Below are 27,218 nucleotides of genomic sequence, written 5' to 3' on the forward strand. Positions count from 1 at the left end.
AAGTATCCACAGTATATAGAATGTATACTATTTTACAAGTCACAGAGAAGAGGAAGAAGAAGGAAAGTAGTAAGACTAGAAAGTTTGTAGCAAGACTAACAGGCGCTGGTCAAGAACTTAATAAGCACATTAGGAAAGCAGTAAGGTTTCTTTTTTTTTTTTGAGGAAAAGTTTTTATTTCTAGTGATGAAATTGGCAACAGAACATTATGAAAGTTTAAAAGTACAAAGAGAAATTGTCTATAATTAATAGATTCAAAATTTGACAATCAGTGAATATCATTATTAGTCATTACCAACAACAGTTATTGATTTGAAAGGCAGAGTGACAGGAAGAGGGAACCACTGTTTCACTCCCCAGACACTTGCAATAGCCAAAGCTTGACCAAGCCAAAACCAGGAACTGGGAATTCATTCTGGATGTCCCATTTGGGTGCAGGGACCCAAGCACTTCTGCCATCTTCCGTCTCCTCCCAGGGTGCACACTAGCAGAAACTTGCCTCAAAGCAGAGAAGCTACCACTCAAGCCAGGCATTTGTATATGGGATGTGGGTGTGTGGTGGTGATAGCAAGCCCTCATAGATAAAAAAAAAAAAAATGACAAAGTTATTTCTATGCCAAGGAAATTACTCTGTAGTCTTTCTCTTATAAACTACGTATTGCTGAACCTAGATAATTTTTCCTTTATTTAACAATGACATGAAAATGTCAGTTGAGTTGGCTTTCCTGAAGACCTTGTTTCTTGAATATTAGTGGCTAGCTGAGATAAATTCTTTTCATCTCTTTCTCGCTTCGGCAGCACATGTGCTCGCTTTGGCAGCACATATACTAAAATTGGAACGATACAGAGAAGATTAGCATGCCCCTGCGCAGTAAGGTTTCTTTACCTCCCTGTAGACTCTGCTCTCCAGAGGTGAACAGGGTCCTCTAAACCCACTTGCTGCACACACAAACACCTGAGTGTTGTATTCTCCCACAGGTGTTGGAGACTGATATGGTGCTCTGATTTATATTTACATAATGGCTAGTGACATCGGGCATATTCACATGTTTTGACCATTTACATTTCTTCTGAGAAATGTCTATTCAGATGTTTCTTCACTGTATTTTTTGGAGTTTTTCCAATTCATGTAAATGTTCTGGAAATCTGTAAACATTCAGAGTTTTAATTTTTCCTGCCATCTGTTCATTGTATCTACACTCTGATGTTTACTTTGTTGTGAAGAAGTATCTTAGTTGGATATACTCAAATGTCTCTGTTTTTATTTTTGTGACTATTGCTATTGGAATCTTACCGAAAAGCTATTGTGTGTTGACAATATTTAGAGTTCCCCTATGTTTACTTGGGTTTGGGTCTTATGATTACATTTTAATTCACTATGAGTTCACTTTCACATAGTGTAAGAGATGTTGGAGTCTCTTTTCAGGCTTCTACATATGGATAATCAAGTTCCTCTGCACCACTTGTGAAAGAGATTCTTCTTTCTCCAGTTCATTTTAGTTCCTTTGTTAAATATGAGTTGCTGGTAGAAATTTGGGTTTATTTCTATGCTACCAAGTCTTTTCCATTGAACTATGTGTCTGTTATTATATCAGTGCTAACACTTCTTCTTTTTTTTTTTTTTTGCAGTTTATTTATTTGAAAGGCAGAGTTACAGAGAGGTAGAGGCAGAGAGAGAGAGAGGTCTTCCATCCACTGGTTTACTCCCCAAATGGCCACAATGGCCGGAGCTCTGTTGATCTGAATCCAAGTGTCAGGAGCTTCTTCCAGGTCTCTATGCAGGTGCAGGGGCCCAAAGACTTTGGCCATTTTCTACTTTTTTCTCAGGCTATACCAGAGAGGGGTATAAGAAGTGGAGCAGCTGGGAAACATACTGGCACCCATATGAGATGCCGGCACTGCAGACGGTGACTTTACCTGCTTTGTCATAGTGCTGACCCCTGTAATATGTCTTAAAATATGGTGTGATGTCTCCAGCTTTTTTTTGCTTTATAATATTGCTTTAGATGTTAAGCATCTCTCATGTTTCTATGTGAATTTTAGCATCATTTTTTCTAGCTCTGAGAACATCGTTGGTATGTTGATTGGGATTGCATTGAATTTGCAAATTGTTTTTGGTAGTATGGATATTTTGGTATTATTCTTCCCATTCACAAACATAAGTTTTCTGTGAGACTGTCAAAAAGCCTTGACAAAAATTGGACTTTATTACACAAAAATTCATCACTTTTTGGGATCATTTAAATCCATAATTTTGCACTAATATTTGATAAATAATTACAGACTTTGAGCATTTTAGTAGGAGAAATTAAAATATTTATCAATTTATTCAAATATTGTTTAGATGTGATATTCAAATATTGTTTAGAGCCATTGTCTGTATTCCCTCTAAATTAGGATCTTTTTGCTTTTTGCCTGTTAAACTTGTCCCTTGACTCAACAACCCTTTTTAATGTAATGTAAACTGAAAATGTCATTTCATAAGCTAAAAAAAATGACAAAGAAGGAAAAAGAAGGGAGGGAGGTTGAGTATATAACTATGTTCTCCGAATTTTTTCTATAAAACATATTGAATCATTTAAAAGCTAATTAAAATTAAACTCAAAATTGGACCATTATGACCAATATTTAAAACAAGTGATTAAAAACTGTAGATGTCTTCAATTTTGATTATCATTCTTCTTTAGAATATCTGAAAGAAATCCGGTTTCTCACTTTAAAATATACCAGTGTGTTAGAATTCAGTATTAAATGACTTTGTTTAAAAGTGTTATTTAATCTATTGCTTTAAGTAGTAATACTATGGCCATTGTAAAACAAAATCCTTATCATTTTTCATAAAACAGAAAGGGCCTTTAAAACATCATCACTAAAAATACTAAGAGACCTAAAATATAACATTCTTAAAACCCAAGTGATACCATTCAAAATTTTCAAATATGCAGGGATAGTTCGTGTCAAGTAACTAAATAATTGTGAAGTGTATATATGGAATAGCTTCTATAAATTCTTTTGGCAAGGGCTGGCACTGTGCCATAGTGGGTGAGGCTGCCACCTGCAGTGCTGGTATTCCATAGGGGCATCAGTTCAAGACCTGGCTGCTCCACTTCCTATCCAGCTCTCTGCTATGGCCTGGGAAAGCATTATAAAATGGTCCAAGTCCTTGGGCCCCTGCACCTGCATAGGAGACCAGGAAGAGGCTCCTGGCTCCTGCCTTCCAGTCAGCACAGCTCCAGCCATGGAGGCCAACTGTGGAGTGAACCAGTGAATGGAAGACCACTCTCTCTGCCTGTCCTTCTCTCTCTGTGTAATTCTGACTTTCAAATAATATGAATAAATCTTCAAAAAATTCTTTTGGCAAATAGATGAAGCTACTTGTTATACATTTCAAATAAATAGCAAACATACTAGAAAAATATATTGAATAAAATTTAAGCAACTCATAGCTATACACAGAAATTTCTCACCATAACAACATAGCAACCACTAAATTTCCAAATTCAATTTTCCACAACTTAGAATCTTTAACTCCAGAAGGAGTACAAAATTGACAGAACAGTGGCCTATGTATCAGGATACCTAATGCTAATACAGAATTATCCCTGCCACAACTTACCTATGTGACCTTGAACAGTTCACTTTACTTCTCTGGGCTTGGCATTTAGCATCCTCATGTGATAAAGGAGGCTTGGATAAGATCAGTTGTACTCTATCTTGAGACTTCAATGATCTCTCAGTTTCCAAACAGGCACCTTAAGGGAAAGTAAACCTTTAGATCAAAGCTTACATTTTTAAATATAAATATATTTTAAACTGTCTCTACAACTAGTACAAAACAACACATTCAAATGTGTACCATGCCACTTTTCAATATTTGGGAATAATTAATGCATCATTTTAGAGCATTGTCTTGAGGCCAGTGCTGTGGTGTACCTAGTAAAGCCACTGCATGCAGTGGGGGCATCCCATATGGAGGCCGGTTCAAGTCCAGGCTGCTCCACTTTCCATTCAGCTGTCTGCTATAGCCTGGGAGAGCAGTAGGAAGTTGGCCCAAGTCCTTGGGCCCCTGAATCTGCATGGGAGACCCTGAAGAGGTCCTGGCTCCTGGTTTCAGATTGGCATATCTCTGACCTTTTAGGCCATCTGGGGAGTGAACCAGCAGATGGAGGACCCCTCTCTCTCTCTCTCTCTTCCTCTTGTTCAATATCTGTGTAACTCTGACTTCCAAATAAATAAATAAATAAATCTTTTAAAAAATCAAAAGAATATTGTCTGGCACACAGCGAACCACTAAGTACAAGATATTATTAGTAATATTAGATTGAAATGTTGAAATGAACTAGGCAATAAGCCTTAAGATGCAAATTAATACCAAGAAATATAATCTCAAATTTCTGTGTTCAACAAGGTAGTCTCTTTTTCACTACTAACTTTATACTAAATAAGATATTTTGATATTTTGTTAAGAGTAAATTTATCGGGGGCCAGCGCCGTGGCTCACTTGGTTAATTCTCCACCTGTGGTGCTGGTATCCCTTATGGGCAAAGTGTTCTAGTCCTGGTTGCTCCTCTTTCAGTCCAGCTTTCTGCTATGGCCCGGGAAGGCAGTGGAGGATGGCCCAAGTGCTTGGGCCCTGCACCCGGATGGGAAACCAGGAGAAAGCACCTGACTCCTGGCTTTGGATGGGCACAGCTCCAACTGTGGCAGCCATTTGGGGACTGAACCAATGGAAGGAAGACCTTTCTGATTTCTCACTGTATATAACTCTACCTGTCAAATAAAAAAATTATTAGTTTTTCATAAAAACTGCAGTATTGAAAAAGTTCTAAAATCCCTCTAATTCTAAATGTCTGTGACTGCTAACTCATTAGCACATATTGCATTCTTTACATCTGGGTAATCATGACAATTCACTTTTAAATGATTAACAGATCTGCTGTTATATATAAATACATGCTTTTCCGAAAATCATACAATAAGCAGGCTACATACTTTACTTCAAGTAAAACTGCCATATCCAGTCCTACAATTGTAAATAAGACAGTTTCAATTGTTCAGCATTATCAATTATAAATTCCAATCGTGTAGCAATACTCATAAGAATTTAGGGGGCCGATGCTGTGGAGTAGCAAGTAGAGCTGTGGCTTGCAGTGCTGACATTCCAATTGGGTGCCAGTTCAAGTCCTGGCTACTCAAATTACTATCCATCTTTTTAGGCAAGTAAGACTTACTATCCAGCAGTAGAGGATGGCCCAGGCCCTTGGGCTCCTGCACCTGCATAGGAGACCCAAAAGAAGCTGCTGGCTCCTGGCTTTGAATCGGAACAAATCCAGCCATTGTGGCCAAATGGGGAGTGAACCAGTGGTTGGAAGACTGCTCTCCCTCTCTCTCTCTCCTTCTCTGTGTAACTCTGACTTTCAAGTAAAATAAATGAATCTTTTTTTAAAAAGGATGAAATAAAAAGGAAGATGAAGATTACAAAATTGTTTAATTTTTTTAATAAATATAAATTTCCAAAGTACAGCTTTTGGATTACAGTGGCTTCCCCTCCCCAAAACATCCCTCCCACCCATAATCCTCCTATTTCCTGCTTCCTCTCCCATCCCAGAAGATTACAAAATTGTATGAAGGACATTTGTACAGTAAACAAATATACTGATTTCCAATGCAATATTTGAATACTTGAAGCAGGAATGCTAAGTACTTCTTTGCCAAAATAACATGTTTTGTCCAGTGTAAAACCCATTTGCCATCCCAATACACAAAGGGATTTGGGGCAAGAAGGAAAAAAGAAGTCCACACATGCAGAAATTTTAAGCAAAACAAAATAGAGAATGTATTTAGTTTCATGAAAATCACACAAGAATTAATAGTATTCCACCCATTTCCAACAAATATTTTTAAGTTTAATGAATGAATAAATTTTCAGTTACATAGCAGAAAACTTCTACCCTCTCCCATAAAACTGAAAAAGAAACATTTTAAAAGTAAAAACTGATGAAAGAATTCTGCAATACATGTTAATGTTAAGTAGCCCAGCAGAGTTTATTTAGAAATACAAACACACACACAGAAAATAAATACATTAAAATCTTACTGAATAGTCCAGTAATAGTTCAGGATCCAATATGTGTGCAAAAGATTCTGGATTTCCCAGTCACTTTGTATAGGAAATGATGTGCTTTGCTATGTAGCATGTACCTTTAGATTCCTGAACACCTCCACTTTGCTTCTTACCCTGAGTCCCAGCAAATACAGGAACACAGCTGTTGAGTCATTCATTTTCTGGATTTGGGAATATCAAAGAATTAATGAGTATAGAAAGTTGTACAGCAAAGACCAAGAATATCCAAGGGAGTTCAGGAAAATCAATTGAACAAGTCAAAATACTATGAATGTATACTGAATGCTCTGTTTTTAATATGTCTTACTTACCTAAAAAGACATGAGGGCTATTGCTCTCTCTCTTAATACAACTAAGGAGAAGATATCACCAATGCTCAAGAAAAATGAATACACAGCAGAGCTAATACAAAATCCCAAAATTCCAAAATAGAAAAACTGGATATGCACTCCTTACACACACCCTGAAGTGGCAATGAAGTAGAACAAATCTAAAATTAGAAAAAATTCTTTTTTTAAAAGATTTATTTATTTGTTTGAAAGTCAGAGTTGCACAGAGAGAGGCAGAGAAGAGAGAGGGGTCTTCCATTCACTGGTTCTCTCCCCAGTTGGCTGCAATGGCCAGAGTTGTGCCAATCCAAAGCCAGGAGCAAGGAGCTTCTTCCAGGTCTCCCACATGGGTGCAGGGGCCCAGGACTTGGGCCATCTTCTACTGCTTTCCCAGGCTTTAGCAGAGATCTGGATCCATATGAGCTGCCAGCACTGCAAGTGGTGGCTCTACCCACTATGCCACACCACTGGCCCTGAAAATTCTTGTCAAATTAAGAACATTTAACCTTTGTTTTAGAGTGCATTATTAAAATATCTAAACTGGGGGAATACATAATTTCTTTCTTTAGAAATCAGAAGAGAAAAAGAACACTTCAAGCCTACTGTGACACCACACAGAAGGAATGGAGAATCATGACCTCAATTAGCCTAGGGACAGAATAAAAGGGAGGGAAATAGGAACAACAGAATTAAGATGAATAAGCTTTGACAGCTGAGGGAATCTGAATGTAAAGAAAAGGCATGCAGTTAACTGAAACAATAGAGATGAGTCTGAGAGGAAAAAACATTGTTAAGTCATATTAATGGGGCCAGAGCTGTGACTTAGTAAAGTAAAAAAAAAATCTAAAATTTGTTTTTAAATTATATAATTAAAAAAGATTAAAAAAAGATGTTCAATCTTAAGTCTCTACAGCATAAGATATACATGAATTTTCCCAGGTTCTATTTGCATTAATTAACAAAGTTTCATGGGTATAATCACTAAAGTGGCTCCAATAAGTCTTTTTATAAAAATTATTTTTTATTTTGACAGGCAGAGTGGACAGTGAGAGAGACAGAGAGAAAGGTCTTCCTTTTTCTGTTGGTTTACCCCCTAGTGACCGCTGCTGCCAGTGTGCTGCGGCTGGCACACTGCGCTGATCCAAAGCCAGGAGCCAAGTGCTTCCTCCTGGTCTCCCATGCAGGAACGGGGCCCAAGCACTTTGGCCATCCTCCATTGCACTCCTGGGCCATAGCAGAGAGCTGGACTGGAAGAGGAGCAACTGGGACAGAATCTGGCTCTCCCAGCAGGACTAGAACTTGGTGTGCCTGCACCGCAGGTGGAGGATTAGCTTATTGAGCCATGGCGCCTGCCTCCAATAAGTCTTAACCTGGGATGCAACTAAATTTAACAAGGATACTCAATAGGAATTTTAGAAGAATTCCAAAATATGTATCAGAATAAAAATACTTTACTTGGTACATCTCATTTTAACTATACTATTGTCTAAATTTCCAAATGTCAGATGTACTAAAAAAATCCCCAAAGCAGCAGAGTTGGTCCGACATGATGAGGAATAAAATAAAGAAAATGAGAATTCGCAGATCCCAGATTAAAATAACCAAGAAGGCCCAATAACAGAAAACTCAATGTCTTCATACACTAACATTTATTACCTCAGATTTATTTAACAAAAAGGTGATTATTCCAGCTACATCCCATTAGGTAGCCCAATTTTACCTGCTAAATCCATTTAAAAAAAGCACCTCATGATATATTACTAAAATCATATTGCTATATGCCATCCACCATGTCCACTGTACCTTATACCTAATGTTAACAGATTTGATGAAAATCAGTAGATAAATGATGTGTTTTAACCAAGTGTGGGAAATGTCTTTTGTTCAACGTTTTTCCAAAAACCCCTCAGTCTCAGTTTGCCTTCACATTGAAAAGACACTTCTGAGGTTTACTAATCAGTCCAGCTTCTTCGCGCCTCCCTCCAATGAAAGGGGCTAAAATCCATCAAAATAAACTCTAGGCACTGTCCTTGTGCTCCCTGTGACTTTTTCACTCTAGGGGCTCACAAACCTTCTAAATTCTTTAGATCACCTGTGATGTCCATTAGTTCTCAAAGACTATGATGCAAGTAATTTCCCCTCTTGGAACCTTGTTATTAACTGTGCTGTATGAGAAATGAAGTCTCCTACACACCTTGTGCTTACGATTCTCCAAACCATGTTGCCTGCTAGGACTTTGGCCATGAATATAGGACAGCAATACCTGAACATGATTACTGAGATCTCCTTAATAAAGGATAGACTGGGGCCAGCACTGTGGTGCAGTGGTGTAATCCTTTACCTGCAGTGCTGGCACCCCATATGAGCACCAGTTCTAGTCCCCATTTCTCCTTTTCCCATCCAGCTCTCTGCAATAGCCTGGGAAAGCAGTAGAAGCTGTTCCAAGTGCTTTGGTCCCTGCCAAAATGTGGGAGACCTGGAAGCTCCTAGCTCAGATTGGCCCAGCTGCAGACATTGCAGTCATTAGGGGAGTAAATGAGCATATGGAAGACCTTTCTCTCTGTCTCTTCCTCTCACTGTCTGTAAGTACACCTGTCAAATACGTAAATAAATTCTATATATATATATTTACATTTATTTATATATATTTATGTATATAAATATATTCATATATAAAATATATTATGCTTTATCATATAATATATTATATAATATATAATAATTATAAACAGATAATATTATATAATTTACTATAACTATTATATATATTATATATATATATATTATTGAGATGACTTCAATAGCCAGAGTGTGGCCAGGTTGAAGCCAGGAGCTCCTCCTCCAATGTGTGTGGCAGCAACCCAGGCACTTGGACCATCTTTCACTGCTTTTTCAATCCATTGGTATGGAGCTGGATCAGAAATAATTATATATTTATATATAAATAAATTCATATATAATATTTATATAATTATATATTATATATTTATGATAATTATATGTAATTCCATATTATGTATAGAAATATATAATATATATTATAATATATAAATATATATACGATGGATCAAAATGCGGCATTCTCCATTTGGCAGAAGAGACAGGCTCCAATATCTACTGTCTATGTCAGTATGTCAGTATAATGCAGGAGGTAACCCCTCTACCAAATAAGAAAAGCTATTTCAGTTCAGCTGGACATAATTCTGCTGACTGTTGACCTTATTACTGTTAGTCTGGATGCTTTCATTGGTTGCAATCCAGAGACCCAATTTTCCCATAGATATAAACATCAGCAAACATGAAAATTTGGTAAGAAAAGCTTAAACTGATAGTTATGATTAATAACTATTTTAACAAAATTTCTCAGAACCCATCTAATCCAAACCTTGGACAATTGGGAGCTGTTGTACTTAGCCCACCCATAATCAAAATGGATTCTAAATCCTTCAACTGCAAGGAGAGTATCATAGACATTAATGCTCCAAACGGATCCAGTTCCCTGCTAATGTGTCTGGAAAAGCAGCACAGGGTGACTCAAATATTGGGGCTCCTGCACCAATGTGAGAGACCTGGAAGAAGCCCCTGGCTCCTGATATCAGTCTGTCCTAGCCACAGTCATTGCAGCCATTTGAGGAGTGAACAAACCAGGAGGAAGATCCATCTCTCCCACTCTCTCTTTCTAGTGCTGCCTTTCAAATTCATAAATAGACCTTTAAGAAAGTCGATCACTTCAATAAATTTGCCATTGCTCAGTCATGATGACTTTTACTACCTTAAATTCTTTTTCAAAAGATTTATTTATTGGAAAGGCAGAAAGAGGAGCTGGTGGTTGTGGTGCAGTGGACAAAGTTGCTATCTGTTACATTGCCATCCTGTATGTGCACCAGTTCAAGTACCAGCTATTCCATTTCTGATCCAGCTCCTTACCAATGGACTGAAAAAGCAGGGAAAGTTGGCCCAAGTGCTGGGATGCTGCCACGCACATCGGAGGAAAAGCTCCTGGCTTCAACCTGGCCACACTCTGGCTATTAAAGTCATCTCAAAAATGAATTAGGTGGTGGAAGATTTCTGTCTCTCCCTCTCTCTGTAACTCTTTCAAATAAGTAATTAAATATTTTAATATGATAAAAAATGGCAGAGAGACACAGAGACAAAGAGAGAAGGAAAGAGAAGCAGAGAGATATCCCATCTGCTGGTTCACTTTCTATATGGCTACAACTGTGCAAGACCAGGTTTCAAGTCCCCATTGAGGTTACAGTTCTCCAAATTAGATGACAAGAAGGAAAGAATTTGATCTATTATCCATTTCTTCCCAGGGATATTAACATGAAACTGATTTGGAAGTGGAGTACCCAAAACTCAGATTAGCACTGCAATATATGATGCGGGCATCTGTTGTGATGGTTAACAAATTGGAAAACCTAGAGGAAAAATCAACAGATTCAGGGACATACACAATATACCAAAATTGAGTCATGAAGACACATAGAAAAGCTAAACAAATCAAAAACCAAGACAGAGATTGGATGAGTAATAAAGACCCTCCCAAGAAAGAAAAGTCCAGGATCAGACAGCCTCACTATTGAATTCTACAAGTCTTTTAAAGAACGAATGCTTCTCAAACTATTCAACACAATTGAAAGAGAGACAATCCTCTCAAACTACTTCTATTAATCTGACAATGACTCATTCTATCATTTATTTATACATAATGTTGAGAAAATCAGAAGTATTTGTTAGGACTTCTGCTAAAATGCACTAGATTTATAATTTTTAAATACATCTTTCCTAGATGTAATGCAGTCCTTTGCTACTTTAGAGTATCAGAAATTTAAAATGTTGGACTGGTGCTGTGGTGGAGCAGGTTAACACCCTGGCCTGAAGCTCCAGCATCCCATATGGGGGCCGGTTCAATACTCAGCTGCTCCACTTCTGATCCTGCTCTCTGCTATGGCCTGGCAAAGTAGTACAAGATGGCCCAAGTCCTTGGGCCCCTGTACCGATCTGGGAGACCTGGAACTAGCTCCTGGCTCCTGGCTTCGGATCAGCACAGCTCTGGCAGTTGCAATCAATTAGGGAGTGAACATCAGATGGAAGACCTCTCTCTTTCTCTCTGGCTCTCCTCTCTGTCTGTAACTCAACTTGTAAATAAATAAATAAATAAATCTTTAAAACAATTAAGAAATTTAAAAAGGGAAAGATTTTTAAAAGATGTATTTATTTATTGTGAGGCAGAGTGACAGATATAGAGAGGAAGAGAAAGAGAGGTCTGCTATCCACTGGTTCACCCCTAAATGGCCAGAATGGCTGGAGCTGGGCCGATCTGAAGCCAGGTGCCAGAAGCCAGGAGTCAGCAGCTTCCTCCAGGTCTCTCACATGGGTGCAGGGGCCCAAGCACTCAGGGCATATTCCACTGCATTTCTAGGCCATTAGCAAAGAGCTGGATTGGAAGTGCAGGAGCAGGGACTCAAACTGGTGCCCATGTGGGATGCTGGTGCTGCAGGTGGATGCTTAATCTACTATGCCACAGAGTGGGCCCAGGGAAAGGTTTTAGGAAGACATCTTTCATGTAGACTAGGCTGCAATATTGCAAGGTAAGGTTTAGCTTTTATTTCCACACATCAGTATTCATCTTTTAGCAACGATAAATACTGAATATCATACATATAGACATAAATATAGGTAACTGCAGATTTTGTTGTCATTCTTTCTAATTCTCTTTTAATGTCTGCTAATAGGCCATCTTATGGATTATTATATTGATGTTACCTGTACACAACCATCAGGCATTTCCACTGTTGAATGTGTTTATGTGTACAGGTAGTTTTGTTTGTGTGTACATGAATGCACATTTGATGGAGATAGCACTGACAGTAATACTGTGAGAACTCCTAATGCTGATTTCACACTTTCTGTCCTCCGCAGAGATGGCTGTCATTGAAGTAGACCACAGGGCCCCTTTGCTGTTGTGGACTGAAATGTGCCTCCCTAAAACTCAAACACTGAAGTGCTAACCACCAACATAACTCTACCTGAAGAAAGTGCTTTTAAGCAGATCAAATGATAGATGTGTCTGTCACATCAGAGAAGGGCTTCTGGAAAAATCGAGCCTATTAGCACCTTGATCTGATATTTTCAAGCTCTACAACTCTGAGAAGTAAAATTCCATGATTTAAATCATATTCTCTGTGGTATTTTCTTAGCAAATTAATATATCCTCATTTCTGCTAGCATTTTCTGCTGTCATCTAGAAGGTCCTTGTGATTAGCAGAGAAATATAGAAAGTAAAAACTATGATTTTAGATTACCAAGTATCTACTAACACAAAAAAGATATCCCAGAAGCAACCTACTACCATCCTCCAGGACCCAGAAAAAAAAAAAAAAACAGGAATGAGTCAAGTTGTGGGGCAGTAGAAAAGTGAATAATGAAAGATCACAGCAGAAGTAAATAAGGAAGGGTTTGATGCTGTGGTGTAGTAGGTTAATGCCTTGTCCTGCTGTGCATGCATCCCATATGTTCTTGCTAGAAGACCAGGTTCTCCACTTCCAATCCAGCTCCCTACTAATGCACCTGGGAAATTGGTGGAAGATGGACCATGTTCTTGGGTGCTGGCACCCACATGAGAGACTTGGAAGAAGCATCTGGCCTTTCAAATAAAGAAATCTTAAAAAAATAGAAGCAGTGTTAGCACTGTTGGAAAAACAGACACATAGTTCAATGGAAAAAATAGGCAGCTGAAATAAACTGACTTTTCTACAGCCAACCCCTATTTAATAAAGGAAATAAAACAAACAGGAGAAAGAAGAATCCCTTTAGCAAATGGTTTAAAGGAAAGTGATTATCCATATGTAGAAGCCTGAAAAGATACCCCAACACCTCATACACTATGTAAAAGCAACTCAAGGTAAATTAAAAGTCTAAATATAAAACCAAAACCTTGAGAGCTTGTTTTGAGGTTCTAGCAGGGGAGTGCAGCTACTCGTATACCCTTGACCGAAGACCGGTCCTCCTCTAGCGGGGAAGGTCGTCCTCTTCGACTGAGCACGCAGCTTCGGGAGGGATGCACATGGAGTGGTGAGGGAGGAAGGGGACACCCGCCTAGCCAGCCAGATCAGCTGAAGCAACCCTGGCGATCAATGGGGTGACAGATGTCGCAGCCAGATCGCCCTCACATCCTGAGTTCATGCCGGAGCTGAGGGAAGGAAGCAATGCCGTTGGATCTGGCCGCTCTGCGGGAGTCTGAGGAACAACTTGCACCAGGTGGCCGCCGTTCCGTTGTCATGGGTAAAGGAGACCCCAACAAGCCGAGGGGCAAAATGTCCTCCTATGCCTTCTTCGTGCAGACGTGCCGGGAAGAGCACAAGAAGAAACACCCTGACTCTTCGGTCAATTTCGCAGAATTTTCTAAGAAATGCTCGGAGAGATGGAAGACCATGTATGCAAAGGAAAAGTCCAAGTTTGAAGATATGGCAAAAAGTGATAAAGCTCGTTATGACAGGGAGATGAAAAATTACGTTGCTCCCAAGGGTGATAAGAAGGGAAAGAAAAAGGATCCTAATGCTCCTAAAAGACCACCATCTGCCTTCTTTCTCTTTTGCTCTGAACATCGCCCAAAGATCAAAAGTGAACACCCTGGCCTGTCCATTGGGGACACTGCAAAAAAATTGGGTGAGATGTGGTCTGAACAGTCAGCCAAAGATAAACAACCATATGAACAGAAAGCAGCTAAGCTAAAGGAGAAATATGAAAAGGATATTGCTGCATACCGTGCCAAGGGCAAAAGTGAAGCGGGAAAGAAGGGCCCTGGTAGGCCCACAGGCTCAAAGAAGAAGAATGAACCTGAAGATGAGGAGGAAGAAGAGGAAGAGGAAGAAGATGAAGATGATGAGGAAGAGGATGAAGGTGAAGAATAAATGGCTATCCTGTAATGATGAGTGTGGAGTGTGCGTGTGTGCTCAGGCAGTTGTTTTGCTAAGAATGTGAATTCAAGTGCAGCTCAATATTAGCTTCAGTATAAAAAAACTGTACAGATTTTTGTATAGCTGATAAGATTCTTTGTAGAGAAAATACTTTTTTTAAAAAATGCAGATTGTAGCTTTTTGAGGGGCTACTACATACAGTTAGATTTTAAAGCTTCTGATGTTGAATGTTCCTAAATATTTAATGGTTTCTTTAATTTCTTGACTTGTGTATGGTAGCACAGCAAAGTTGTAGGAATTATATCATTTGTAAATTTGGATTTTTTGTTAGGATGTTGCATTCTGTGTTGTTTTTTTTAAAAAAAATTTGTAATAAAATTATGTATGTTAAAAAAAACCCAAAACGTAAGTAAACCTATGAGAAACTGTAAAACATTAGCATAGACAACAGTTTTGGGTCAGATTCCAAAAGCACAAGTAACAAAATAAAATATACAAATTTGAGCATATCAAATTAAGATACATCTTCATAACAAAGTAATCAACAGAGTGAAGATACAATGGACAGAATGGCAGGAAACATTGAAAACTCTGACTATGACAAAACATTGATAGCCAGAACATACATATATAGAACTGGAAAAACTCCAAACAAGAAGCAAAATGTACACGTAAGAAATGGGCAATGATCAGAATAGATGTTTCTCAGAAGAAGAAATCTCAATGGTCAAGACATAGATGAACATGCCCAATATCACTAGCCATTAGGGAAATGTAAATCAAAACCAATAGCAGACTCCATCTGTGGGAGAAGACAATGCTTGGGTTTTCATTTGTGCAACAAGTGGGTTTAGAGGACCCTGTTCACCATAAGAGGGCAGAGTCTACATGGAAGTAAGGAAACCTTAATGTTTTCCTAATGGGCTTGTTAAATTCTTGACCAGTGCCTATTACCTTTGCCACAAACTTTCCAGTCTCACTACTTCCCTGCTTCTTCCTCTTCTCTGTGGCTTGTAAAAACAGTATACCTTCTATATATGGAGGATACTTTTGTTTTGTTTTATTCCTTCTGTCTCATGATGTTCCTCTAAGAAATCACAACCCTCCAAGTATTCATTCATTTATGCAGTCTGCAGTTTTCATGGGCTACTACATGGCAAAGTACTAGGTTAAAGGAAAGGTATAGGTCAGGAACTGAGCAAAGTTCACAATGATGAAGCCATTGGGGAAATGAACCTGATGGAAGACCTCTCTCTCTCTCTCTCTCTCTCTCTCTGCTTCTCCTTCTCTCTCTGTGTAGCTCTGATTTTCAAATAAATAAATAAATCTTTAAAAACTAACTAAATAAATATACTAATAACCTGGTGGCAACACCTTTCTATCAGAACATGTGAAGCACTCAAATACAGTTTGTCCCAGAAAGTCAGCCATAGTTTTCAAGGGCACATCTTCTACTCCATTTGTGGACACCTCTGTGTGGCGTAAGGGGCACTTATTTCTTCCCTTCTTCTTTCTTACCACTCTCACAGTTATAACTTCTATCGATGCTTCCACAGACCAGTCTCTATGAAATTGTAGAACTAATATCCTCCCATGTCAAAAATGTCATGGGTTTAAACACAGAACCCAAAATAAGACAAGTAACTGACCTTCTTATTTACACAGTGTGGAAAGTAAGATTCTCAGTGGATCACTGGGTAACTGTAAAGTACTGCGCAGAGAAAAACTGTAACTTATCTGTATTTATGATGCTGTAATTCTCCACTTTATGCATACTCAGATTAAATGAGCTCCCGTTAGTGGGCAGCACTGTTGCATAGTGGGTAAAGCTACTGCCTGCAGTGTCAGCATCCTATATGGGTGCCGGTTGGGATCCTGGCTGCTGCACTTCCCATCCAGCTCTCTGCTGTGGCCTGGGAAAACAGTAGAAGATGGCCCAAATCCCTCATCTCCTGCACCCACCTATGAGACCTGGACAAAGCTCCTGGCTTCTGGTTTTGGATCCAAACAGCTCCAGCCATTGATCTCTGTTTCTGCCACTCTGTAACTCTGCCTTTCAATTAAATAAATAATTATTTCAAAAAGCAGCTTCATCCCAGAAGAAGCTCCTGGCTACAGGCTTCAGACTGGCACAGCTCCAGCTGTTGCTGCCAATTGGGGAGTGAACCATCGGACGGAAGACGTCTCTCTCTCTCTCTCTCTCTGTCTCTCTCCTCTCTCTGTGTAACTCTTTCAAATGAATAAATAAATCTTTAAAAATGTAGCTCCAGTTATTGACAACACAGTAGACTTGCATTAATTTTAGTTCCCTTCTCACTTTGCAAAGGGATCAGTGGCAGGTCAAAACAGTTGACAGCCTTGCTAACAGGAGAAGAGATAGCTGAAGACAGAAAATGAAAAGCAGCCAAATACATCATCAAAGAAAGAGAAGTGGACCCCATCCAACACAAACCTTTAAAAGTGGATGCTCACAATTAACGAGTGAAACAGCTGCCCACTGAAATCTTGTCTAGGGAGGGAAGATATCCTAAGTTCTGCTTCTGTAAACTCCAGTCATAAATCTGTCCTAATAAATCTGTCCCTGGCATCTCTTTTACAAACATACTGGACCCACTGACCATTGGAAATTGTGGTCCTAAGTCATGTAGGCTGCCATTTAAACCCACCAATGCTGTAACAGCTAAGAAACTTGAATTTGATGCTGAGTTCTCAGGAAATCATTCCAGCTGTGCCTAGGGCCATTAATAGAAACTCCTTGGATCCTCCACTGTCTCTGTGCCTGTTTGAAAGAAGGGAGTTTTCCCACCCCAGGTTTCTGGAACAGCTTCAAATTCCACATTGGGAAAATCTGATAATTAATACTTGAGAGGGATCAAGGCACAAAGCAGCTATTCACGCTTCACACTGCTCCCCACCAGGAAGATGAGGTGCAGGATGAGAGCAGTGGGGCAGATCCTTGTCAGATCCTCCTTCCCACCCCTCTGCTGCCCCAGGCTCCCTGCTGAAGACCATCCAGCCCCACCCTGCAGGAACCAGCCCAGGAAACATCAAGAGACCAGGCCAGACTGCATTCTGAAAACACCCACAGTGGGAACCCAGCTTATTTAACTGTAGAGAGTGGGAGTCTTTCTGCCTTTCTTCCCTGCATATGCAGGTTCCCAGAACGCTGCCCTCTCTCTCCTGTAACCACTAAATAAAGCACATTAGGGACAGTTTGGATGAGGTTCTGCAGGAGAGAGTCCAGGCACTGGGAGCCTGAGAAGCAGAGGTGGGAGACAGAACAGCCCAGGTCCCAGCCCTGACCTCAGGGGAAATTGCCAGGATCACTGGTGCCCTGGCACCCACCCTTCTCCCACACATGTCCCCACCCCTTACTGCATGTCAAATCTGCAGCAGAAAGTCCCTGGAGCAGGTACGCTTTCTTCTAGAAACATGGGGAGCAAAGCGGGCAGTGTGGGGAAGAGAGTCCCTGGTACATGGGACCCACAGGCAGAAGATGAAGAGGGAAGAAGCAGCAGGAGGCAGGCTCGGGTGAACACTTGGAAACTGCCTGGGATTGCACGTGCAGAGCAGGAGTTGCAGTAAATGCCAGAGAAGGAGCAGCACAGCCCCTAGGGCTGACCCTGATCAGGGAATGAACTCCCTCTGGTCCAACTCAGACCCCCAGGGACTGGCTGTTAGCAGGCACATGGGCACAGGCATTTGGAAGGCAGAATAGGTTGGAGCTCCTGGGAACTCTGGGAAATGGAGTCCAGGCTGCAGCATTCATAGAGACACCAGCTGGCCCTCCCCAAAGGCTGCAGTCGGGGGTGGGTGCCCACAACCAGAGGGCCTTTGCTTTTATTCAGTCCCTCCTTCCTTTCCTTCCCACACCAAAATCTCAGGGATCAGTTGCTATTCTTCCTTTCCTGAATCAAATCTGAAAGAGTGACACTCACTGCTGCTAACTGACCCCAAATCCTGGCTCCCTCATAACCTCTGTCTCTTCCAGAAAAATCTTATTTACTACTTTGGCCCTAGAAATCATAAATGACTATGATAGAATGTAACTTTTAACAGAGGTGTGGAAGGCATGGGTTAATATCCAGTTTTGAGAATACAATTTTCATTTGTATTTTATTGATGTTTATAGTTCTTTTAAGATTTATTGATTTATTTGGAAGTCAGAGTTACAGAGAAGGAGAGGCAGAGACAGAGAGAGAGAGAGAGGTGTTTTCCATCGGCTGGTTCACTCCCCAATTGGCAGCAGCACCACAGCACCGACTCCTTATAGTTCTTTTCAAATCATTTTACACTGTCTTTTTATTCATCTAGTACAGAGACAGAAGAATGGACACAGAGCTAACATAGCTGAGTATTCAAGGAGACAGGTTAAGGGGTTAAATGCCTCATATCATATCATTTATACCTTAGATTAATTCTGGGGACAGTATTATCTGGAGTTTACAAAGTAGAAACTGAATGGAAAGAGCTTAGAAAAATACGGTGTTTTTTAATATCATTAAAAAGGCCAATCAAGGGGCCAGCACTGTGAAATAGCAGGTAAAGCTACTGCCAGCATGGACATTCCATATGGGTGGAGGTTGAGCCCGGCTACTCTGCTTTCAATCCAACTCTCTGCTATGGCCAGGGAAAGCAGTGGAAGATGGCCCAAGTCCTTGGGCAGCTGCACCTGTGTGAGAGACCCAGAAGAAGCTCCTGGCTGCTGGCATTGGAGCTGTACAGCTCCAGCCATTGTAACCAATTGGTGGGTGAACCAAAAGATGGAAGATGTCTCTCTCTCTCTCTCTCTCGCCTTCTACTCTGTGTAACTCTGACTTTCAAATAAATAAATAAATCTTTTTTAGAGAGCCAATCAACATATAACACTAGCTTAAAAATCTTTCTTTTCTCTTGGGTCTCAGTTTTTAAAATCTGATTTCTCAAAGAGAAAAAATGTGAGAGAGATGAAGTATACCGACAAAAATAATTTACTGTAATTATTTACTGTAATTATTTACTGTAATGATGTACTGTATATTACTGTAATAATTTGCTGTAAAGAACCATATAGGATTATAACTTGTCTAGAAAACAAAGGAGATTCAAAGTTGCTATTATTTCATGGTTATTTGTTCTTATTTTTAATATCAAGATAGTATATAAATATTATGCACTCCTAGGTATTTGTGTGTTGTTTGATATGTTTTATTTTTAAGCAGAAATTCAAAGAGATAACTGGGTAACATGGAGTTCTGTGTTTCTGATTACTTCTCTCAATTAGAGATCATGGGATTAGAGGTGGTGCTAGATTAAGAATGCTTCAATCTTTATCCACTGACTTCACACCAGCATTTACTATGTTAAACAATATTCTTGGGGTAGATGGCTCTTTCTTGCCAGACTGTAAACTTCATGGGGTCTAGAAACATATTTGCTTTGACACTAAAACTCAGCATCTTGACAGTCAGTCTTTTAGTTGAATAAATACATGATATACAAAATAAATATTTCTGCCCCTCAAGAACTGCCTAAGAGAGAAGAAAATAGAAATCAATTTGATGACTCTCAGTATTAGGTGAATATATAATTTGTCATTCTGACATAAGCCTTGTCATAAAAAGGGCATATGAATAATCACACAGAGTTGAAGTGTATGAACACCTAGGGCCAAGTGGATTAAAAGTTCAGCCTAGCTATGTAAGGCATTCCATGTCAATAGGAGAGGAAGGAGGAAGAGGGGAGGGAGTGTAGGTGGGAAGGTGGTTACGGTGGGAAGAATCACCATGCTCATTACTTAGCAGCAAAGAGAGAATCTGTGATCATTTGTTGCTTAAGAAAGGGTGATAGGCATTATTTAATTATAATGCAGGCATCAGTGTTCTCCTGTCTCTGAAATAGGAAGTCTATAACTCAGAATTCCTTGCTGTTTCATCAAAAACAATTCAAAACAAAAACCTAATTAAGCATAAGTGGAAGTTGTGCATTAGAAGTCTATTCTAATCTCTAGGAGTTCAGGGGTTGGAAAATTCATCTAAAATCTTGCTGCCAAACATTGTCCCACACATTTTCCATGAACACTACCCTTAAGCATAAGCTTTTTTAAAAAAAAAGATTTATTTATTTGAAAGTCAGAATTACAGAGAGAGGAGAGGCAGAGAGAGAGAGAGAGAGAGAGAGAGAGAGAGAGAGAGAGAATCTTCCATCTGCTGGTTTACTCCCCAATTGGATGCAATGGCCAGAGCTGAGCTGATCCAAAGCCAGGAGCTAGGAGCTTCTTCCAGGTCTCCCATGTGGGTTCAGGGGTCCAAGGACATGGGACATTTTCTACTGCTTTCTCAGGCCACAGCACACCTGGATTGGAAGTGGAGCAGGCTGGACTCCAACCGGTGACCATATGGGATGCTGGCACTGCAGGAGGCAGCCTTACCTGCTATATCACAGCACCAGCCCCCATAAGCCCTATCTTCTGCAGAACCAGCACCCCAGACACCAGCCACCACATAGCATCCCATGGCACATTCAACCCTGGCAATGTTCTGCAGCTCTTGCTCCTCTCCACTTTCACTGGAAGAATCTGCAACTCCTTGTTTTCATGCAAGTAATTCTGATTCAGATGATGCCCCTGACACAATTGGCTGGCAAGTGCCATGGCATGTGTCCACGGCCTAGCTAAATGCAAAGCTGGAACATTTTAAACTTTTCACTGCCATGGTGAGACACGGACTCCATCTAATGAAGTAGGGGATTTTTCAGGGAGTCTAGAGAATCAAATATGACAAAATGACAAATCTTAACCAAAGAGTGCCATGGTACAGATGAAGAGAACCCAAAATGTATTTTTCTATCTTTTCTTTTCTGAGTTAAGTGCCTAAAAACAAAGCCAATGAGGGTTAAACAGACCCATTCTGAAAATTCCTTAACATCTTCATTTTCATCCAAATTAATATATTACTTGAAGGAAATAAATTTTACATAAATGAAAATGCAGTAACAAAGACAATTGTACAGAACATAGCCCTTCAGTTAGCTTCACACCATCTGGGTCCATCAATGTGTTCTTCCAGAACCCAAGCTGCAGTACAATAGAACCACAGCCTCTGACATTCCTCCTCCACCCTGATGGATCTTGGGTTTTCCTCCCACCTCCCCTCTCCTGTGAATACATCAGTAGCAGGATAAATGGAATCCAAAGATACGATGATGTTATTTAACATGGAATAAACATAGTGTTTTAGTCAGTACAATCCTCAATACTACAATAATAATTCCGAGTTCACTGACTATGAAACTAAGTATATGAAATCTATTCCTAAGTAATCGTACTATCGAGAGCTGAATGTAGACTTTCAGAGGGAAAGAAACAGAGAATTGTGTAGACATGTGTATCTCTATAATAGAGATTTACCGCTGTACTTTATAGACAGTACACTATGTTTGTATTTTCTTGGTTTTTTTTTTGTTTTGTTTTGTTTTATTTTTTTTGCATTCTGGCATAGTTGATTACATCCAGCTTGTCACTTTGGAAATTTTATGATTAGACACTAATATACAACAAATTTTGAATCCTTACAGACAATATAGAGCACCCTAGGCCCTCCCAAGGGCAGAAAACAGACCAAGAGCTCATAGACTAGCTGCAACTGCAAGAAGCAGATGAAGATATCGTCAGAAAGATACATATTCCTGCAGTGTGGCTGCTGAGCAGTTCTGCCCTTATGGATCTCATCTCTGTTTCAGATGGTTAAAGAAAGTTACATGCTTTCTGACATTTCTAAAGATTTCAATAATGAGAATCTAATATATGTTCACTATGCTAAGAGCTTCAGAACAGCCCAAAGATGTGGGCCATCTATTGCTTTCCCAGGCCATAGCAGAGAGCTGGATCAGAAGAGGAGCAGCTGGGACTAGAACCGGAGCCCATATGGGATGCTGGCACTTCAGGCCAGTGCTTTAACCTGCTGTGCCACAGCACTGGCCACAACGTAGTATTTCTAATAGAAGAGATGGTTAAGTCATTAACTCCTCTAAAATACAAGTTAAGTATTAGTTTTGAAACTCTGATTCATTCATGAGAAAAACAAAAGGTTAATTTTCACTCTTTGCTTCTGGGTATGTAAATTTTCTTCTAAGAAATTAATCATGACTTTTACATCTCAGACCCTATTATGAGTAAGTAGAGAATATTGTGGGGTCATACACTCATTCTATCAAAGGAACATTTCTCCAATTAAAGAAAACATTATGGGCATCCCATATGGGCACTGGTTTGAGTCCTTGCTGCTCCACTTCTGATCTAGCTCCTGGCTATGGCCTGGGAAAGCAGTAGAAAATGGCCCAAGTGCTTGGGCCCATGCACATGCATGGGAGAACTTGAAGCTCTTAGCTCCTGGCTTCAGATCAGCGCAGCTCCAGCCATTGCAACCAGCTGGGGAGTAAACCATCAGATGGAAGACCTCTCTCTCTCTCTCTCTCTCTCTGTGTGTGTGTGTGTGGGTGGGTGTTTGTAACTCTTTCAAATAAATAAACAAATCTTTAAAAAAAAAAGCCAGGGGTCAGGGAAATTTCATCCAGGTCTCTCGCTTGGGTGCAAGACTCAAGGATTTCTACCATATTCTACGGCTTTCCCAGTATGTTTTCAGAGACCTGCATCAGAAGTAGAACATGCAATGGTGCCCATAGAGGATGCTAGTGCTGCAGGTGTTGCTATAACCCATTTTGCCACAGTGCTTGCCCCGTAACAATTTTTAATTCCTAGGAATTAACAGGGAAGAAAGAAGTATGGCAGGATACCTTTTTTAAAAAAATATTTTATTCATTTGAAAAAGTTATATGGAGAGGTAGAGAGTGAGCTGATCAGAAGCCAGGAGCCAGGAGCTTTTTCTGGGTCACCCACATGAGCAAAAGGGCCCAAGGACTTGGGCCATCCTCTACTGTTTTCCCAGGTGCATTAGCAGGAGGCTGGACTGGAAGTGGAGCAGCTGGGACTCTACCAGCACTCATATGGGATGCCTGTATTTCAGGCCAGGGCTTTAACCTGATGTGCCACAGTGCTGGCTCCAACAGGTGACCTTTTACTCTCAATAATCTCTTCTTGGTATTGGCAGCAGTTTGTAATTTTTTGTTTATTTGCCTTCTTCTTAATCTATATTTTTAAAAAAATTACAAAAAGTTCCAGCACCCTAAGAACCTCCATCACAAGGGCATACAATCAGATGTTTGTCCAGAAAAGGGTGGTGTAGATGCAAGGTGGAAAATGCAAGGTGAGTTGATTCATCTTTCTCAGGCTGTGGTTTCCATGGGCAACTTTTACAACCAACTGCCTTATTTGTTCCTCTTCCACAGAGTGGAACACATGTTAAGTCATCCTATTTAGCCAAAAGCCAGTGGCAGCACTTCAATATGTCATCAATCCAGGGCCAGCATTGTGGCACAAAGGAGTAAGTTGCCAACTGCAACAGCAGCATGCCTTATGGCACTGCTTTGAGACTCACCTCCTTCACTTCTCATCCAGCTCTTTGCTTGGGAAAGCAGCAAAGATTGCCCAAGAGTTTGGGTTCCTGCACCCCCATGGGGGACTGGGGCAGACTTCCAGGGTCCTGGCTTCGGCCTGGCTCACCCCAGCTATTGTGGCCATCTGGAAGTGAGCCAGCAGATGAAAGATAGATCGATCTCTCTCTCTCTCTCTCTCTCTTCCTTTTACCTAAACATACATTACATACATAAATGAAGATGCATCAATGTAGCAACTTTTTGAGGAAAAGTCTTCTGATTATTGCAGGTACTGTCTCAATGCATAAAAATATTCAGACACAAAAATTATAAACTGATTTATATTTAAATTTCTCAACCACATACTTTTCAGAAAAAATTGTCTGGCACTCAGCATCAGGTATCAGTCTGAAAGCATTCATTAAAAAATCAAGTAATTTAACTAAACACAAAAACCTCTAGTATAGGCTGCATATAAACCAGTGGCTTCCATGGGTATACACAGATTGATTTTTGTTAATTTACAGGGATCACTGCACTTCCCTGGCACGGAGCTGTCTGAAGAGTTTAAACACTGATGGGTGTGGCATTATTTCTGATATTTGCTTATTATCCAGAGTGCATTTATTCAATATCTATCATGAACTCCACACTCTATATATAAATCTATTTTAAATATGTTGATATTTAATGGTACTGACACACTTAAAAACTGAGCTAATCCTCCTAACTTCTCTCTGGAATAGCTGTGCCTTTGACATTGCCTTTTTTCACACATATGGAAATGCATAATATGCTTCTGTATGGTACTTCAGAATTTATAAAAGGCTTTTCAGGTAAAATTTACATAACATCATGTGAAAGTGGCCAAAGGACACAGTCTTCTCATTACAGAGGGGAGAGGTATGAAGTGACTCTCCGAACAGTTACTCAGATTCTGTCAATCAGGTTCAGAACCTTCTTAGGTATCAGATACACATCTAGATTTTTTCCCTACTGTCTCTTTGTCAGAATTCCCAGCTTATGAGTGAACTTCAGTCTGAATGAATGCTAATATTCAAGGTTCAAAGTGAAAAAGTTACTGAGGTTTGTATTGGTGAGTAAAGCATGTATCTAAATGTTACTTGTATTTAATAATAAGTATTGAATCATGAAACTGAATATAAGATTATGCAAATTTTTAAGATGAAGAGCATATATTTAAAACCACATTCTTACATTTTGCAAATGTGTTGAAACACCTTACTGGAGCATGTGTTTGTCATAGTGGTAAAGCCTTCCACATCCCAGTCAGAATGCCCAGGGCTCAAGCCCTAGCCCTGCTTCTGCTTCTGGCTTCCTGCTAACAGAACCCTGGGAGGCAGCAGCTGATGGCTCAAGTACTGGAGTCCCTGCCACCTGTGTGGGGGACCCACACTGAGTTCCTGGCTTCAGCCTGACCCAGCTCTGGTTGGTGCAGACATTTGAGGAATGAGCAATAAATGGAAGGGCTCTCTCTGCCTTGCAAATAAACAAAAATAAATATACAGACATTTACTTAAGGTGTCTTGTTCACATCTAAATGATTTCCCTTTTCACAGTAAAATGCCTAACTGTCCTCTTTAGTAACAATGCATGTTTTGCTCTCCATGTCCACTCCTGAGCTCCAAGTACTGGCAGCTCACCCTAGCATGCTGACTGGTTCCAATGTTCAAGTACTCATCTCCCATTCTCTTTTGGTGGGTCTACCGGAAAGAAAGGAGAGTATCTACAGTAGTTAATATCTTACTGTTGCTCTTGCTGTCCACCTGCAGGCCTGAAGGATGATCAGCTGAATACACACTGTGATGTTCTGGATGTAGTTTCCAAACTTCAGTCACTTTGCAGCGGAGGGACTCTGTCCTCGTCAATCACCTGAAAGCCTGCAGGAGTAGGGAGAAGCTGTGTTTGAAGAATTCACAAATACAGTGCATTGAAGCCAACCACTACCACCCCCACCACACCCCTACTTCAGGGTTCTGGCAAATCCCAAACCAGGAGTTTGGGACCAGCAGTGGTTCAGGAGGTGACCTCAACTCCTTACTCTGAACAGCTCCAAAGTGCCTGGTGCACCCAGCGGGAGCTCAGCGCCTCGACCTCCCGCCCTCCTGCCCTTGCCACCAGGACGCCCAGCTCCCAGAGCCTCCAGGAGGCCTGCAGCAGACCCGCAGGTCCAGGCGCACTGGGTTGTGCATCCAGAGCAAACCCAAAATACAGGCCCAGCTCAAGTGTCACCTCCCCACAAAGTCTCTGTCTCCTACTCCCTCCCGGAAGGCTGCGGGCCAGCACTCAGAACTGGGAGTCACGGCATTTGGGGTTCACCCATGCTCCCATGAAGGAAGATGCCCTGTGGGAACCCCGCTCCACCTGTGGGCAGGGCTGGGGAAGGAGGGCCGAGTCAGCCTCCACCCTAGGACTGCAGCCTGGGAAAGTCCAGGGCCCCAGCGCCCTTGCCGGGCATGGGGTCTCACTAAGTGTGCTCTGAGCCAGGGCCTCAGCCATCAGCAGCTCTCTTGCTTCCAGAATCTGCTGCAGGACAGCTCAGGCTCCGCCCAGCGGGGGAACCTCGGGCCAATCCTTCCTGCCCTGGGGCAGGACCAGTGCTGCCAGACCCGCCCCATGTAGGCTGGCTATAAAGGCGGTGGTCATTGGTGGGCAGCTGGTAGTTGCGGTGTAGGCCGGTGATGTGGGTCGTTTAGCTTCTTGGCTGTTTTGTACCTTGGGGCTAGAATGCAGGTGGAGGCCCCAGAGTCAGGAGGGTCAGGAGAAGAAGAGACAGACCTGGTGAGTGCGACCGCCCACCTCTCTCGCCGGCCCTGCTGGCTGAGGCTTGCAGCACGTGCTGCACTTGGGGAAGTAATGAAGGCCAAGTCTCATCAAGAAAACCAAGTGTGCGGTGCTGATTTACTCACTGACACAGCATCTGTGTGGTCTGCATGGGCAGACAGGGGGAAAGGTTTCGTAGGAGGGCGCTGTTGGCACACTGGGCCGCATGCAGCTGCCTGCTATAGGCATCCAGGGCAGCAGAGTCCTGCAGGGTCCCTAGAGTCCTGGCCATGCTGTGCCTTCCATCATCCACCCTCCTGCACTGATGCTGGGGGAAGTGCTTCTGCGGTTGATATCTCATTTGAATCCATGGTCATTTTCTCATTATGGGATGATCTCACACAGTGACAATCATGGGACAAATCACTGTTCTGCGGCATCTTCCTACCAGGAGCATTGCAGGTAGACAGGGGGCAACGGGTGACCAATGGCACCTCCTGTGCATGGTCTCTGGCCCATCCAGGACCGAAGGTGGAAAGGAAAGGAGAGGAGCCGGCTCAAGGCAGTTCTGCTGTGGGTTCCATCAGG

The 27,218-nt window shown here is 41.1% G+C and overlaps 1 long non-coding RNA gene and 1 pseudogene across 2 annotated transcripts; one reads left to right on the forward strand and one right to left on the reverse strand.

Moving 5' to 3' along the window:
- Window positions 1–235: 235 nt before the first annotated feature.
- Window positions 236–27,218, reverse strand: LOC149122716 (uncharacterized). Of its 2 annotated transcripts, none has more exons than XR_016219375.1 (4): window positions 26,646–27,218; window positions 25,615–25,747; window positions 3,617–3,752; window positions 236–574 (listed from the first exon to the last, which is right to left on the reverse strand). It is a non-coding gene; the product is annotated as an uncharacterized LOC149122716 (long non-coding RNA). The 2 variants fall into 2 exon arrangements; XR_016219374.1 differs by having other exon boundaries at window positions 26,232–27,207.
- Window positions 804–871, forward strand: LOC138845103 (U6 spliceosomal RNA; annotated as a pseudogene).

This window comes from Oryctolagus cuniculus, chromosome 13 (genome assembly GCF_051225735.1).
Source record: "Oryctolagus cuniculus isolate XC-2025 breed Fujian yellow rabbit chromosome 13, ASM5122573v1, whole genome shotgun sequence".
Taxonomy (NCBI): Eukaryota; Metazoa; Chordata; class Mammalia; order Lagomorpha; family Leporidae; genus Oryctolagus; species Oryctolagus cuniculus.